This window comes from Panthera pardus, unplaced genomic scaffold, assembly GCF_024362965.1.
Source record: "Panthera pardus isolate Hobbes unplaced genomic scaffold, ASM2436296v1 HiC_scaffold_12, whole genome shotgun sequence".
Lineage (NCBI taxonomy): Eukaryota > Metazoa > Chordata > Mammalia > Carnivora > Felidae > Panthera > Panthera pardus.
In genome coordinates, this window is record NW_026526677.1 from 92,284,771 (window position 1) to 92,302,340 (window position 17,570).

Genomic DNA, 17,570 nt, shown 5'->3' on the forward strand with positions numbered 1-17,570 from the left:
CCCGTGTTTATAGCAGCACTATCAACAATAGCCAAAGTATGGAAAGAGCCCAAATGTCCATCGATGGATGAATGGATAAAGAAGATGTGGTTTATATATACAATGGAGTATTACTCGGCAATCAAAAAGAATGAAATCTTGCCATTTGCAACTATGTGGATAGAACTGGATGGAACTGGTATTATGCTAAGTGAAATTAGTCAGAGAAAGACAAAAATCATATGAGTTCACTCATATGAGGACTTTAAGAGACAAAACAGATGAACGTAAGGGAAGGAAAACAAAAATAATATAAAAGCAGTGAGGGGGACAAAACAGAAGAGACTCATAAATATGGAGAACAAACTGAGGGCTACGGGAGGGGTTGTGGGAGGGGGGGATGGGCTAAATGGGTAAGTGGCACTAAGAAACCTACTCCTGAAATCATTGTTGCACTATATGCTAATTTGGATATAAATTTTAAAAAATAAAAAATAAAATAAAAAAAAAAAGATCACAGAAGATGTGGGCAGTGCTCCCCAACCCATTCTGCCTCCTTAGTAAGGGAGATTCTGGAAGGGAGAGTCAGGGAAGAAGGTGTATTAGGATTCTCCAGAGAAACAGAACCAATAGGATGTGTGTGTCTACAGAGAAAGAGATTTCTTTTTTTTTTTTTAATTTTTTTTAATGTTTATTTTTGAGAGAGAAACAGAGTGCAAGTAGGGGAGAGGGGCAGAGAGAGAGGGAGACACAGAATCCGAAGCAGGCTCCAGGCTCTGAGCTGTCAGCACAGAGCCCAATGTGGGGCTCAAACCCACAAACCATGAGATCATGACTGAGCTGAAGTCCGGTGCTTAACCCACCCAGGTGCCCCGAGAAAGAGATTTCTTTTAAGAAGTTAGCTCACATGATTACGGGGGTGGACAACTCCCCAGATCTGTAGTCAGCAAGCTGGAGGCCCAGGAGAGCCTGTGGTGTGAGTTCCAGTTTGAAGACTGGAAAGCTCGAGACCCAAGAAAGGCTGATGCTTCAGTCCAAGTCCAAGGGCAGAAGAAGATTGATGTCCCACTTCAAAGCAGTCAGACAGGAAGAATTCTCTCTTATTTGGGGGGAAGGTCCACCTGTGTGTTCCACCCAGGCTTTCAACTGATTGGATGAGGCCCACCCACATGGTGGGGTTGGGGGTCAATCTGCTTGACTCAGTCCACTCATTCAAATGTGAATCGCATCCAGAAAACACCCTCACAGACACACACAGAATAATGTTTGATCAAATATCTGTCACACCGTGGCTCTGTGAAGTTGACACCTAAAATTGACCGCCCCCAGCCCCCACCCACCCACCCAGGGCAGAGCTGCAGTCCTGTCTGGAAGGGAAGAGGAGGCATGACCAGAATGGGCGAGCAGGTCTAGGGCTCCTGTCTCGGATGCTATGGGAGCACAGGGGCCAGGAGAGGCTTTTGAGAGACAACAAAGTGCAGTGGTCAGAATACAGCTTTTCCTCTTCATTATCGTGTGATCTTGGCATGTAACTAACCCCTCTGAGCCTCAGTCTCATTTATATAATTGTTTCCTTGAGAAAAATAAATGGTCTTATGCATATATAGCGCCTGTCTATTAAAATTATTTATGCCCCTTGAACTGAAGAAAGTCAACAATTAATTCAACAAACATTTCTTGAACATCTACTAAGTGCTAGGCATCGTGCTACTGATGGCACGGCACCTTCCTGTCTCTTTTCCCCTCTTTCCCAAAGAGCATCAGCCAAGCCAGGGTAACCTGGTACTGTGCTTTGCTCTGGGCATGCTCAGTACCCAGGCTCTGGGGCAGGTGAGGCTGTAGGCTCCCCGTGTTTCGATGCCTGCTTCGCATCCTCCCCTCCTGCCCAGGTCCTTTGCAGGGCCCCTCACTGTGGGGCTTCCATCGACAACCTTCCTGGGTCCCAAGGGCTCACATCTGCACCTGCGTCATTGCTTTGGGAGATCCTGGAGGGAGGAGGAGGGGGTGGTCTAGAGACAGGAGCGATGAGGGGCCAACTCGGGAGTGTTCTCTTGGCTCAACTCAGAAGGTAACAAGGATGGACTTGGGGATCCAGACTCTTGAATTTTGAGCTGAAATTTTGGAGAACCAGGGCTGAGGGCTCTGAATGGGTCAGTGAGACCCACCTTATGGCAGAGGAGGCCTCCAGTAGCCTTCTGGAGAGATGGCCCTTCAGCCCCTTCTATTGGCCAACTTTGGGTGGGCATTGCAGTAGCTATATGACCCCGGGCAAGCAACATACCCTGAACTTCCTTGTCCTCATCTTTAAAATGAGCATGATAATGACTACTTTCTCAAGTTATTGGACAGATAAGACGTGACCACACACACCAAGTACCTTGTAAGCCCCTAGCACATAGTATACACTCAATAAACATTCATTCTTGCCCTCTTTCTGTTTCGGGTGAACTAGAATCTGCCTTCCTGACGCTGCTATTGTCAGGGTTGAGCTCTTCCCCCGAAACTTCACAAAATTACTCCTATCCCTCTTCCAAATGAAAGTCATTCAGAATTTGAAAACAGCATGTCCAGTCCTTGTATTCTCTACCTAAATAATAATACCATTTATCGCCAGGAATGTGCTGCATGGGCTGGGTGTTTTCAACACTCCATGAGATAGTACTGCTATCCACATTTTACCAATGGGCTCAGATTCCCTCTACTTTTTCCCCCGATGAATCGATCCCCCATTCTCCTTGTAGCTCCATGACCTTTGAGCACTTTCCAGTTTGTCCCCACCTGAGACGGTCCCCTCAGGGCTGGCCAGAAGCCCGTGGAACTGCTGGGTTCCTTTTCTCTCTGACAAGAAGACTCAAAATCCCTCTCGGTTACAAACTGTGTTACAGTTTTGCTGATCCATCCAGCTAACATTTATTTCTGTGTTCTTGGGTCCTCACCTAGGCCCGGGAGGAAGCCTGGACAGAACTCAGTATTCTGAGAGGAAATGGTGGCTCCACGGGGCTCCCCGGGGTCTTTGGCCAAAGTAGTGGTCCGGCTACAACGAGCGCTCGCGGTTCCTGGCCGCTGCCTCACTTTCTGGGAAACTTCTGCCTCACTGTGGGCAGCGGCACGTCAGACTTCTCCAGGCTGTTGCGACCATTTTGAACCCTCATTCTGAAACCTGAACAGAATGTGGAAGGATAGGGACAGCTGGACTGGAGCAGAGGAAGCAGATGCTCCTGGAAAAAAAAATGGCTTTTCCACATGTGTCCATGTGTGCCTTGTCATAGGCCAGCCATAGGCCCTCGGGGACCCCAGCGGGAGATGAGCTGAGGGCTGGAGAGGAAATGGGCCAGAGGCTCCGCAGTGGTGGTGGCTCCCGCTGTGTTCCTGGCTGAGAGGAGGAGGGGGAGGGCAAGAGGGACAGAGGGCCCTGCAGGGGTCACCGCTTAGTCACTTTGTTAATTGCCCTTTGGAGACCGGAGAGGAAATGAACGAGGCCCTAGATAGAGGGGTGAGGAAAGGGAGACCAACGGATCAGGAGAGGAAGGCAGGGGAGGACTAAGCTGAGGTGTGACTATGGTGGCTAGTGGCCCCTTTGGGGGACGGGAGGCAGGCCTGTTCCCCGTGCCAGCTCTGCCTGGTAGCCAGCCCTCCTTCCATCGGCTGTACCGTTCCCGGAGACTTTCACAGCCAGCCCTCCCACGCCACTGTGGGTGGGATACTCTGTCTCTCTGGGCCTCTGTTTCCTCATCAGTTAAAAATGGGGTTGTCGTGCCGGCCCAGCAGCTTCTCAGGGTTGTCATAAGAGCTGGAGGAGCGGGTGCGTCAGAGAGGACGGCGAGAAGCAGGAACCGCTGTGCAAACGCATGGGGGTGTGGACAGAGCGGAGCTTGGAACCAGGCGGGTGTTCAGATCCCGGCTCTGTGGCCCTCTGGCAGACTGACACCGAGCATGTTACTTCCCCGCTCCAGAGCTCAGTCCTTTTCCGTACACGAGGCTGATTCTTCAGCATACGCCACGAGAAAAATGTTGTTAATTCGGTTTTGTGAGATACTAGTTTTGTGATTACGGAAGGCAATGTTCCTACTTTTCTTAGATGAATGCTAAGGCATTCAGGGATGAGATGGAATGATGTCTTCAGTTTATTTTTCTGCAAAAATAAAGCAGGTCTTTAGTTCTACTTTGCCATGAGGATTTTTATAGGGCAGACGCAAAACCTGCTTGACATCAGAGTCAGCATTTTTTATTTTCTTTTGGTAGCACGGAGTCACTGAAAAGTTGTGTTAGGTGTTCTCTGTAGAAGTGGTAAGGAGGAGAAAGGAGAGTGCCTCTGGTGGCAGTTAAGGAGACTTCCTTGAGTTTGGGGATGGATCAGAGGTCACTGGGTCCCCAAGAGAGGATGAACCTCCAAAGGCCAGGCCCCTGACCCATAAAGGGCAGAGAAATGGAAAGTCCCGTGAAGGCTTGGCCAATGGGAAGGTCAGTAGCAACCATGATGGACCCAGGGTTATAAGCGTCTCCCTATTTTCAGTACCTTGTAAGCCTCGCAGATCTTGGTGGGGCTCTGGGGGGAAGGGGGGAGGGGGCCCGGTAATGGAGGCAACTTTATTTGATTTTAATGCAGTGAGGTCCACACCCACCTCACTGCTATTATGATTATTATTATGTTGCCTCTGTTATTATTATGAAACAGACTGGAGCCAGGGCGTGACACTAGGTGCCAATGTGTGCTGCTCCCCGCTTCAGTGACAGGAACTCAGGAATGGCTGAGGCTCCTCCCCGGGAAAGGTTCTGGGCTCTTCCCTGCTGCAGCTGGCAATGGGGCTCCCACCATGCCTGGAGCGACGGCGTGAGGGCAGGTGTCTGTGGCTGAGGCCCCGACTGGAGAACTCAGCCTTGTCTGGACCAGTGGGTATCTGTCGGGACCAGGCTGGGGGAGCGGGCCAGGCACTTGAGGTCTGTGGACGAAGCCAGGGCCCAAGGAAACCACTTGTCTCTCTTTCTATCTGCAGGCCTGGTCTGCTCCCCACACCCCGTCCCATGCCCTGCCCTCCACCCCCACCCACCCCACCCCCCAACCTGGCTAGATTCTCCAAGTTCCCTGGCTGGGGAGCAGGAAGGGGTAGGGAGTTTCCAGAATGTCTCCGTAGAACTCCTGGGGGAGTCTTGGCAACTGGAAATTGTCAGTCGTCTCCTTGACAACCAGCAGCCAAATAATTCTGGGAATGGAGTGGGGAGGAGAGCTCTCTGCAGGGTGGCCAAGAGAAGCAGCCCTCAGCCCCCAGAAAACTCCGATCCCCCATTACCTGCGTCAGGCGGGGGCCCATCAGGAGACCAAAACCACACAAGTTAGTTGAAAAAAGGATAAAGAATTGATAACTAGACATCATGCTGCTCACGAGGTAACGAAAGGGCGACAAGAGAACTGCTCAGGTGTCACGGAGGTCTCGGCAGTGGCCGGAGGGCCTGCCACCGCCTGGGCTGGGGAAACCAGAGGAAGAGGCTGCAGTCGCTAACCCTTAGACATTTTGAGGAGGGACCCAGAGCCCTGGGGGGGGGGGGGGGAAGACTTTCAGCCGGAAGGAAGGAAGGACAGACCCCCGGGCTTGCGCCCAGACCTCTGAGGAAGAGGCACCTGCCTGTGAGGGCCGGGTCTCTGGAGCTGGCGTGTGGGGTGCGTAGCATATGGTGAGGCTTGAAGTACTAGAGACATGGCAAGCTGGATTCAGCTGCTGCTCCGGGATGGGTCTGCTGCGGGGTGAGGGGGGAAGGTTGGGTGCCTCTGGCAGGGAACACACGGACACAAACGGGAAGGCAGGCGGTCACCCTGCCTCCTCCAGCCTGCAGCCTCCCCTCCGGTGGCTCTGGTCACAAGGATCCAACAGGGAACAGCTGGCCAAGCAGAGACGGGACTCACAGGGCCCGAGGCCGCCTTCACAAAGCAGTGTACAGAGGACGGGGCTGGGGCTGAGAAGCCAGACATTTCAAGTATTTGTCACCTCAAGGTGGGGAAGTTCTGGTCTTCCAGCCCCGGCTTTACTGAGAAGAGCAGTGCCGAGCACACGGGAGATCTGATATCGTCTGGCCTCTGCTGTGGTTGATTCCTGAGAGTGCACATGGGCAGGCCTTCCCGGACTTACTCTGGCTTGTCTTGAAAAGTTCCCGACGTTCCCAGGCTCTGACAGCTGCGAGGAATTTGTATAACCGTAATGATGAAAACAACAGTAATGAAGAAATATTTAGGTAAGAGGGGCCTATGAAAATGGACTACAAATCACTTTGACCAAATCATATGGTAAGGCGAAAGGACAAGATAAACAGATTCATGGGACAGAAATAGAACCAAGTCCAGAAATATACCCCAGTACGTATGGATAATACACAATAAAAGTGGTATTTTAAACCAGTGGAGAGAAGGATAGTTTATTTGATCGATTGCGTAGGCCCCACTGGCTCTTGGAGAAAAACAGAATAAGGTTTGTCTCTCTACCTCACGTGTTATTAAAACTAAATTTCAAATAGGTGAAAGATTTAAATGTATTTAAATTTAAACATTTCAAACCACTTATATGCTGTTTTTCACATTTAAACAATTTCATGAGGAACTATTTAAAACAGTTTTAAACACTGCTTAAAACAATTTAATGAGGAAAACATTAGAAGAATATTCATACAATCTATGGTTTGAGAGATTATTTATTTACTTATTTTTAATGTTTATTAATTTTTGAGAGAGACAGAGACAGAATGCGAGCGGGTTGGGGCAGAGAGAGAGGGAGGCACAGAATCTGAAGCAGGCTCCAGGCTCGAGCTGTCAGCACAGAGCCTGACCGTGGGGCTCGAACTCATGAGCTGTGAGATCATGACCCGAGCCGAAGTCGGACGCTCAACCGACTGAGCCACCCGAGTGCCCATAAGGAGATTTTTCCAAACAAAATGGAAAATCCAGAAGCTAGAGGGGAAAAGGTAGACGTACTTTTTTTTTTTTTTTTTAATTCTCAAAGGATAAAATATCACATATACAGAGACAAAAGACATTACAGACTGGAAACAAAATTTCAACATCCACTACCTATAGAGGTTTGACATCTGAGGCAAAGAGCTCTGAGGCAAAATGAGGAAGAGAAATAGGCCAGCAGGAAAATGGACAAAACATACGAATACATTTGTATTTGTATCAGAGATGGTCAGTGCATTCAGGGAAAGATGCTTAACCTCACTAATAGAGAAACGCACATTTTATTTTTATTACATAAAAAGATTTTTTTTAATGTTTATTATTCTTGAGAGAGAGAGAGAGACAGAGTGTGAGCAGGGGAATGGCAGAGAGAGAGGGAGACACAGAATTGGAAGCAGGCTCCAGGCTCCAAGGGGTCAGCACAGAGCCCGACGCGGGGCTAGAACTCAGGAACTGCGAGGTCATGACCTGAGCCAAAGTCGGACGCTCAACCAACTGAGCCAGCCACCCAGGTGCCCCAAGAAATACACATTTTAAAAGCACGACTTCACTTTTCCTTTGTCAGAATGGCAAACCTTAGAGTGAGGAGAGCCAGCGCTGGAGGAGATGTGGGGGAAGCAACTCGCAGTCCCAGGTGTGGAGATGGGAGTTACCCGGACTTCTGAGAAAGGGATCTAGTAACATGTATGAAAGCTAAAAATATGCATCTCTTGGGGCGCCTGGGTGGTTCAGTTGTTTAAGCGTCCAACTTCAGCTCAGGTCATGATCTCTCGGTTTATGGGTTTGAGCCCCACGTCGGGCTCTGTGCTGACAGCTCGGAGCCTGGAGCCTGCTTCGGATTCTGTGTCTCCCTCTTTCTCTGCCCTTCCCTGTTCGCACTCATATCTCTCTCTCTCAAAAATAAACAAACATTAAAAAAAATTTTTTTTTAAATAGGCATCACTTTGACCCAGTTATGGGTTATTTCATATGTCATGACATGTCATTTCTGGTCATTTATCCTACAGAAAATGAATGAAGAAAAGGAAGGAAGGAAGAAAGGGAGCGAGGGAAGAAAGAAAGAAAGAAAGAAAGAAAGAAAGAAAGAAAGAAAGAAAGAAATGAAGGGAGGGAAGAAGGAAAGAAGGAAGGAAAGAAGGAAAGAAGGAAGGAAGGGAAGAAACAAGAAAGAGAAAGGCAGCAAACTCCAGCATTCAAGGATATGCGTTAAAAAATTTCAAAGCTTTTTTTTTTTGCTGCGACAAAAGTACAGTACGGGTAATCGTTGAATGGTACACATAGGTCCATATACCGTAATGTTCTGCAACTATTAAAAAGAGTAAATTACAAAAAGACAAATGCTGTATGATTCTACTTTCCATACCTCTAATGTAGTCAGCCTCGGAGAAACGGAAAGAAAAGTGGTCGCCAGGAGCTCGGGTGAGGTGGGAATGGGGAGTTGGTGTTTCACGGGCACAGAGTTTCAATTTTGCAAGGTGAAAAATTTGTGGAGGCTGGCTGCACGACAGTGTGAATATCCTTAGCATCAGTGAACTGTACCCTTAAAAATGATTAAGGTGGTACATTTTATATTTTTACCACAATTTAAGAAAAAGAATACACTTAGAGGGATTTTTGCGATGTTAGGTGAGAAAAGCAGCTTGCGGAGAAATCTATGTAGAATTTGTAAAATAAACGACATATTTACATAAATGTAAGTAAAGACCTCCAGGGTAATCCAGACCTGCCTGGCTATGACCTCAGTCCTCTGATTCCAGAGTGCTCTCCACGCTCCACAAAGCCTGGGATTCCAGCAGGAGCTGGCAATTGAACTAGGCTCACTGGCTTTCTCCGCCTTTGGGTGGCAAAGCACCCTTTCAACTCCCGCCCCTATGTCTCCCGATTTCAACCCTCCTCCCACAAACACCAGGCCCCCACGGGCTCTGGCACCACCAGCCAAGGCCCACAGCTGTTTCCAATATTCTGCACAAACTTTATTGAAATGAGAAGCCCTGTTTATCATCCCTCAGGCCCCAGCTCCTCCTGATTAGGTACATATGACCTGACCTGTCAGCAGGGCCTGAGCCAGCAATCAAAGAGGAGATTGTTCTGAGCCAGAAGGTAAGGGGGCAGGTGCCTGGGGAGCTGAAAAGGGCCCAAAGGAGTCTCCGACCAACCAGGGGTGGACGGGGGATATTCTCAGGCTGACGGCAGAAGGGGAGGGCAGAGCTGGGTAAATTCTTTAAGGGTCACCGGTCTGCTTGTCTTCTCTGACCATATCTTCTCTCTCTCTCTCTCTCTCTTGCATCCAAGCCTCTTCCAAAAGACATTTCCTATAGCAAGAATATCTCCCCATCCCCAAGCTCCAAACTCAGTCCCAATTCCTCTTGCCTTTGATCTCTGAGCTGTGCCAGGAAACCCCTCCAGACATAATAAAAAAGAAAAGGCACCTCTTCACAATTCCACTCCTCCTAGAGCTGCAGAATCATTAGCACTCAAATATTGAAAATACCTTAGAGATCTAAGTGTCAACTCCCTCTCAATGTAGAAAAATCCCTCTACCTGGTCCTGCTCGTTGATGCTTGAACATTCTGAGCTCTGTGGTCCAATATGATAGTCCCTAGCCACATGTGGCTATTTAAAAATAAACCTCACATCTGGATACATATCCAAAGAAAGTGAAATCAGTATCTTGGAGATATATCTGCATCCTCGTGTTTATTGCAGCATTATTCACAATCACTGAGATACGGGAACATCCTAAGTGTCTACCATATACGATGGAGGGGCTCCTGGGTGGCTCGGTCCATTAAGTGTCTGACTTGATTTCGGCTCAGGTCATGATCTCACAGTTCATGAACTCATTTATTCAGTTCATGAGATGGAGCCCCGCGTCGGGCTCTGCGCTGACAGCGCGGATCCTGCTTTGGATTCTCTCTCTCCCTCTCTCTGTGCCCCTCCCCCTCCCCCCCACACTCTCTCCCTCAAAAATAAATAAATAAACTTTTACAAAATATATCCAATGGAATATGTCTCAACCCTAAAAAAGTAAATCCAGCCATTTATGACAACATGGATGAACCTAGAGGACATTATGCTAAATGAAATAAGCCAGAGGACGACGTATTCCATATGGCATATATGGAATCTTATATGTGGAATCTAAAAAAAGGGGAAAAAGGTCAAACTCACAGAAACATAGTAGAATGGTAGTTGCCAGGGGCTGGAAGGTGAGGGAAATGGGGAGATGTTGATCAAAGTGTTCAAACTTTTGGTTACAAGATGAATATGTTCTGAGGATCTCATGTACAACATGCTGACTATGGTTAATAATACTGTACTATGTGCTTGAAATTTGCTGAGAGTAATTCTTAAGAGTTCTAACCAAAAAAAAAAAAAAAAAAAAAAGCTAACTATGTGAGATGATGGATATGTAAATAAATTGGATTGTGGTAATCATCTCACAATGTATACTCGTATCAGATCATTACATTGTGCACTGTGAATATATACAATTTTATTTGTCAATTATACTTCACTAAAACTAGGGAAAATTTGTTTAAACTAAAAATGCAGTTTCTTAGTCATACTGGCCACATTTCGAGTGCTCAATAGCCACATGTTTTGGACAATACGTTGAGGAACGTGAAGAATCTCATATTTTCCTCTAGTTGCAAGCTAACAAATTAATCTGCTAGTTTCACAAATGCTAGCAGAAGACATGAGACTCCCGGGTCTGAGACAACGGCCTTTATTATTTATAGCAATATCAGTAGCCAGAGTATCAGCATTTTCTTGCTCCAGTTTCCTGAGCTCCAATTCTCAAAGAGTAACATGAGGAGGGCCAGATGATTCCTATACATGCAGTGGGTTCCAATACAAGAGAGGAAACCCCAATTTAGGGAACCTGAATCTTTTATAATGGGCAGGAAGCAGGCTGTGTTTTTTGGCTCTGGGGGAAGACATTATCTCTGCCTTCCAAGACTATTGGCTACACAAATGTCCTTGAAAATTGTCCAGAAAAAGGTAGTCAGTGTCTCTCCTTGAAAGATGAGACCCCTGGAGGATTGTCTCCCAGCACAATGTAGATATTGAACATGTCCATCATTGCAGAAAGTTCTGTTGGACAGGGCTGCTCTAAACAATGGGGAGCTAGCTGCTTTCCTAGGTTCTCCTCATCAGTCCTGAATTCTGACTAAAGGATTCAGAGAGAAATGAGCCAGCATTGGTTCTCTGCACTCTTACATGTAAGTTTCAAGGTGTCTTCCTCGATGCAAATGTTCTTTCACATCACATTTCTTGTCTTTCTTAACTAAGCTTTGAAAGGCTGGGTGTGAATTAACATTTACATGGTACTTCACCCAGGGCTTTCATGTGCTGTGTTCATGAGGACACTGAGTCCAGGAGGGGCAGAGGAGACACAACCAGGAGGTACTCCTCAGTGGTCCGACTCTCCAGGGCAGTGGTTACCAAACTTCAGCAAGTGTGGGAATCACCTGGAAGGTTTGAGAAAAGAGCCTGTTGAGCCCCATTCCCAGAGCCTCTGATTCAGGAGGTCTATGGTAGAGCCTGAGAATTTGCATTTCTGAGGCCTTCTCAGGTGATGCTGATGCTGCCAGCCTGGGGACCACACTGTGACAGCCACTGCCCTTGTGGGATGGGAGCACTTGGGGCAACATCCAAGGTGATACACAGATGACAATTTTTAGCTTATCTATATTTGTGCTTTAAGGCATGTTGAAAAAATATAACCAGTGCACATCGAACTAGTTACATTAAAAAAAATTTTTTTATGTCTATTTATTCTTGAGAGCAAGAGAGACAGAGTGTGAGTGGGGGTGGTGCAGAAAGAGAGGGAGAATCCGAAGCAGGCTCCAGGCTCCGAGCTGTCAGCACAGAGCCTGATGCAGGGCTCGAACTCATGAGCCACAAGATCATGGCCTGAGCTGAAGTCGGATGCTTAACCAACTGTGCTGCCCAGGCGCCCCCAAACTAGTTACATTTTAAACAAAAATAAATTGATATAAGGATGTATTTACATATATAAACACAATCTCTCAGCTTCCACATTTATAAAAGGGCATTAAGTTCTTACGAGAGTTTCCCAGGCCTTGTGAGGGTCTACTTCCTCCCTCCCTCCCTCCCTCCATCTCTCTACCTCTCTTCCTTTGGGAGAAGGCACAATCCCCACCCTTAGGCTGCTTACAGTCTAGGGGACACACTCTGTCACCTTTAAATGCTAAGAAATTGTCAGAAACAGTCCCAAGTCCTCACCCTAAGACAAAAGCCACCCTTCCCTCTGGCTGAAGCCCGAGGACTCTGGAAGGAGGAACAAATCCTAGCCGAGGGTAGGGTCGTGTAGCCGCTTTCCAGATGGGTGAGCCTGGGCCCTCCAGCTCACCAGCTACCTTCTGCTCGGGACTTAGCAGTACTATCTTTCCCTTCCGGGGCAGCTACCTTGAATTAAAAAGCATCCTGAGCCCCAACCCCTGTATAGGGATGGAACTGAGGAGGCCCAGACAATCCATCCAGGACATAATCCATGACCCTTTCCTAGAGCAATAAGGCCTTGTCTCAGTGGGCCCAGTCTTAATGGTAGGAGGGCCATAGGAATGACAAAATAGGGCTTAACGAGAAAGGGACACAAATAGTCTTGTGACCATCAGCATGAAGAAACTTCTCTGCAGGAGCCCCTTCAAGGAGCTCAGGTCAAACCAACTGTCCGAAGGGCTGCTAACTGGTAGAGAAGCAGCCTTTTAAGTGAACCTCTAAATGCAGGCTTAGGGCTGGGCCCTGTAGGCTTCAAGTGGTGTTTCCATCACACCATTCATTCCATGGGGCTTTCTGCTCCTTGCCCTCCTCGTTTTAATGATCTCAGACAGACATAAAAACGGCTGAGCTCAGCACAAGTGACTGAGACATGAACGTTGCCTCAGGGTCCCCGTGGACCCCAGCTGGGTACCATGCCGCCCTCGGTTCCATTTTGACAGGATAAAGTGAACTCATTTATTCAGTTGTTTTAAGTGAGCTCACACTAGGCGGTGCCAGAGAACGGAGACATAAATCTTTCCCAGCACACGGAGTCATTGCCAAACACCTTGGATAAAACTTTCTGCTTGTTCAAGATAGTTTTTCCTCCCCTCCAAAACCGAGGAGGGGAAAAGTGCTAAAAATTGAAGGGAACGGAGGGAGGGTGTTAGCAGATTCTGGGAAGGACAAACTTGTCAACGCTTTGGCCTAATAAAAATTCTTCCAGTAAGAAAGGCAAACTTTTAACTCAGAGATTTTCCTTCATACTCTGGGTGGGTGCAGAGCAGAGGGCGTCCCTGGTGGTTTGGTCCGGCTGCAGGTTAACCCTAGATGAGGAGCAAGGAACTTTCTTACATCTCTAAGGGCTGCATCTGTACCAGAGGTGGGTCAGCCGGTCACACTTCACCCTTTGGGCAGTGGGTACAGCCTCAGGCGCTTCTAGACAGAGCAAACCCAAGCAGGCTGTTAGAAAACATCTTGAAAACTGTCCCAACTGGAGAGAAGGCTTACCTCGGGAGTACAGAGCCACTCAGAGAAGGGACAGTGAGTGATGTGGCCCTTTGTGGCTGCTGGATGAACCGCTTTTGTTTTTCCGGTTCACGAAGAGATTCCTTAACAGTTTTTATTCTTTGCCAACACTTGAAAGCAACAAACAGGTAGAAGAAAGTCTATAACCTTACTATCGTAACCTGAGCTGTGAACTTACTATCCCGACAAGGTATCAGATGACTTCGTGTTTCTCGTCTATTCTATACATATACTAGGGGAGAGGGAGAGAGAGAATGAGACACGAAATCTGAAGCAGGCTCCAGACTCCCAGCGGTCAGCTCAGAGCCTGACGCGGGCCGAACTCACAAACCATAAGATCATGACCTGAGCCGAAGTCGGACACATAACGACTGAGCCAACCAGGGGCCCCCCACCCCCACCCCCACCCCCACTCCCACCCTTTTTTTTTCAGCCAAGAATTCCACATACATCTGTGTTCTACAACTTTGCTACTCAAGGTGTGGTCTGCACACGAACAGCACGGGCACCACCCAGGCGTCCCCTCAGCGAGCTGCACAATCGCACTCGCCCAGGCTGATTTCTGTTTAGGTCGCAGCCTGAGACCGGGCGCGCTGAAACACGTGAGCCGGTACAAAGCTCTTGTCTACACCGGAGCTGCACACTTTCTCCCTCCGCCCCCTCTTCCTGCGGGCATGGAACACCTGTGAGGGCTCGGCCCCGGGCCGGGTGCTGGGACCTGGAGGACCCAGCAGAAGGGTCTCTGCCTCCCCACCCCGCCCTGCTCCGCCTCGCGTCTAGCAGAGGTGAAGCAGGGACAGCACTTCGGGGTCCTCCGCCACGTGGAGCAGAGGTGAAGAGGTTTTAGAGCTGGAAGGATCCTTGGGGGACAAGGCCATGGCAGATCAAGTGGCTTCACCCTGGCACAGAAGGGACTAACACCACTCCAGGTGGGGCTAGAACCTGGGTCTCCTGACCTCTGCAGCATACACCAGTCTCTGTCATCTGGACTCCCTCTCGGGCAGACATGTGGGCACGCGTGGCCCAGCCCGGGTACAGCCAGCTGAGTCTCTCCAACACCGCTACCCCCAGTAATACCAGCCTCCTGGCCCACGCCAGGCCCGTTCCCTCCATCTTTGCTCCTAGCATGTCTCCGGACATGGGGACAGAAAAGACCACCATGAAATGAAATACTGCACAAATTAATGTATGGACCGAATAATTATAACTGCCAAATGGATGCAGTCAAATAAAAATCCAGAGTTTTTTGAGAGTTGACAAAATGGATCTAAAACTAATTTCAAAGAGTAAAACTAGTAATGATATTTTTTAAAAATGAGAGGGAATTGGGGCGCCTGGCTGGCTCAGTCGGTTAGACATCGGACTTCGGCTCAGGTCACGATCTCACCATTTGTGAGTTCTAGCCCCGCATCGGGCTCTGTGCCGACAGCTCAGAGCCTGGAGCCCGCATCAGATTCTGTGTCTCCCTCTCTCTCTGCCCCTCCCCTGCTCATGCTCTGTCTCTCTCTCAAAAATAAATAAACATAAAAAAGATAAAAAATGAGAGGGAACTGCAATAGCCAAGAGGAGGACCAAGCCCTTAGATTAAAACAATTATGTAACAATACTTAAAACTGTGGTACTGGCACAATAAACTGGAGTCGAGCAGATAGAATCCTATCATATGTGCACGGATGTGTAGAAATGTAATATGATAAAGGAGAAATACAAAGAAAATGGAAAAAGGAAAGGATCTCTCAATAAATGGAGTTGGAATCATTAACATTTTTTAAAATGTTTATTTATTTTTGAGAGATAAGAGTGCAAACAGGGGAGGGGCAGAGAGGGAGAGGAGACACAGAATCAGAAGCAGGCTCTGACCTGTCAGCACAGGGCCCGATGCGGGGTTCGAACTCACAAGTGGTGAGATCGTGACCTGAGCCAAAGTCGAACGCTTAACCAACTGAGTCACCCGGCCATCCCAGAATTATTAACATTTAAAAAAAGATTTTTTTTTAACGTTTATTTATTTTTGAGGGACAGAGGGTGGGCAGGGGAGGAGCAGAGAGAACGAGGGAGACACAGAATCCAAAGCAGGCTCCAGGCTCTGAGCTGTCAGCACAGAGCCTGACACGGGCCTCAAACCCACGAACGTGAGATCATGACCCGAGCCAAAGTGGGACACCTAACTGACTGAGCCATCCAGGTGCCCCTTAACATTTTTTAAAAAGAAGGGCGCCTCGGTGGCTCAATTGGTTGAGCGTCCAACTCTTGATTTCGGCTCAGGTCATGATCTCAGAGTTTGTGGAATAGAGCCCCGCATTGGGCTCTGTGCTGACAGCATGGAACCTGCTTGGGATTCTCTCTCCCTTTCTCTCTGCCCCCTCCCCCACTCATGCTCTCCAGAGCTCTTTCTCTCAAAATAAACAAACTTAAAAAAAAAAAGAAAGAAAGAAAATGTGATCAATTTGATATACTTCCCACCAGAATAAATTTCAGATGGATTAAAGTCAAATATCTTTATTTTTAAATGTTTTATTTTGAGAGAGAGTACAAGCAGGGGAGGGGCAGAGAGAGAGGGAGACACAGAATCCAAAGGGGACTCCAGGCTCTGAGCTGTCAGCACAGAGCCCGAGGCGGGGCTCAAACCCATGACCCATGAGATCATGACCTGAGCTGAAGTCGGATGCTTAACTGACTGGGCCACCCAGGCGCCCCTCAAATATCTTTTCTAAAGATAAAATTACAATAATAACTGAGAATGAAACTGGATATTTTCTAGAGCAGTGCTAACATTCTAGAACCAGAAAGTCAAAACTCACAAAACTATTGATATATTTTACTATAAAAATTAGATAATTTTGTGTGTAAGCCATGATATAAATTAAAAAGGCAAACTGGGAAGACACGTTTTAGGAAAAATGGTCAATATCTTTATTTTATTTGGAAAAATCAGCTCACACATGTATTTCACATAACTCGATAAGGACAACATTAAGATCTCATAAGTTAAATGGGCAAAGGACACCACAGATGTTTTTCAAACAATGAACCATATTAAAAAAAATTCCAATCTCGTTTGTATTAGAAGAAATGTAAGCCAGAAAAAGTTACCAAGCAATTTGAAAATGAAAATACCCCTTGCTGGTAAGGCGGGGTGAAATCAGAGGGGCGGTATAAACGGGTGTGGTTATGGCCCTCTGGAAGCAATTTGGCACAATCTATCAAAAACCATAAAAATGCTCTTTTTTTACCCAACACTCAAACTTAAATGTCTCTCATCCCAAGAAAGAACTCAAAATAATGGGCAAGAAGATTTGCTCCATTACTTATAATCCTATAATTTTGAAAAACTGGACAGCACATAAGTGTTCAGCAAAGCTGAACTGTGAACAGCTGAATGCACTGTGTTATATTCACCTGATAGGAGAGTCCAGCCAATTATTATTTTTAGTAATTCCAAAGACTACTCAGCACCGTGAAAAAAACACTTGAATGTTTCAAATAAAGAGGCATCACTCATATTCACTATTACTAACTACCAAGTCATACCAAGGTGGAAAGGATGGCATCGAGATAATAATTGTTATGACGAAGTAATGGGATATTTTATAATGTTCCCCTTGCTACTTTTATTTGCTGTTTTATTGTTTTTAGAATATAAATATTAAGTGAAAAATAATCCACATTCTGCATGAGTTGATGAAGATAGGTATAAAGAGATGGTCACATGGGGAAGAAACCGGTGAATCTGAAAGTTGAGACAGGGTGTAATTAGAACTTAATCACTCCGTTTTCTTTTCCTTTATGGAAGACAATCTTCCTCTGTGCAAAGCTTCTAGGGCTCATGTTCTTCTGTTTGTGTAGCTCTGCTGTGCGGAGTCATGGACACACGGTATCTTGCAATGGACGGTCTCCGAGATCATTGTATTCCAAACTCCCAGTTAATGCAAGAACCACAAGTACACAATATCCATTGCAAGTGACCAGAATGGATGCTTCTGATGGACTGAAGAGTCCCACGGATGGGGAGCTCACTACCTCACAAAGCAGCCTGTTCAGACTCTGCCTTCTGAATCATGCCTGAGGCTGTTATACTTGACCATGTCTCTAAACCTCACAAAAAAAAACGGGC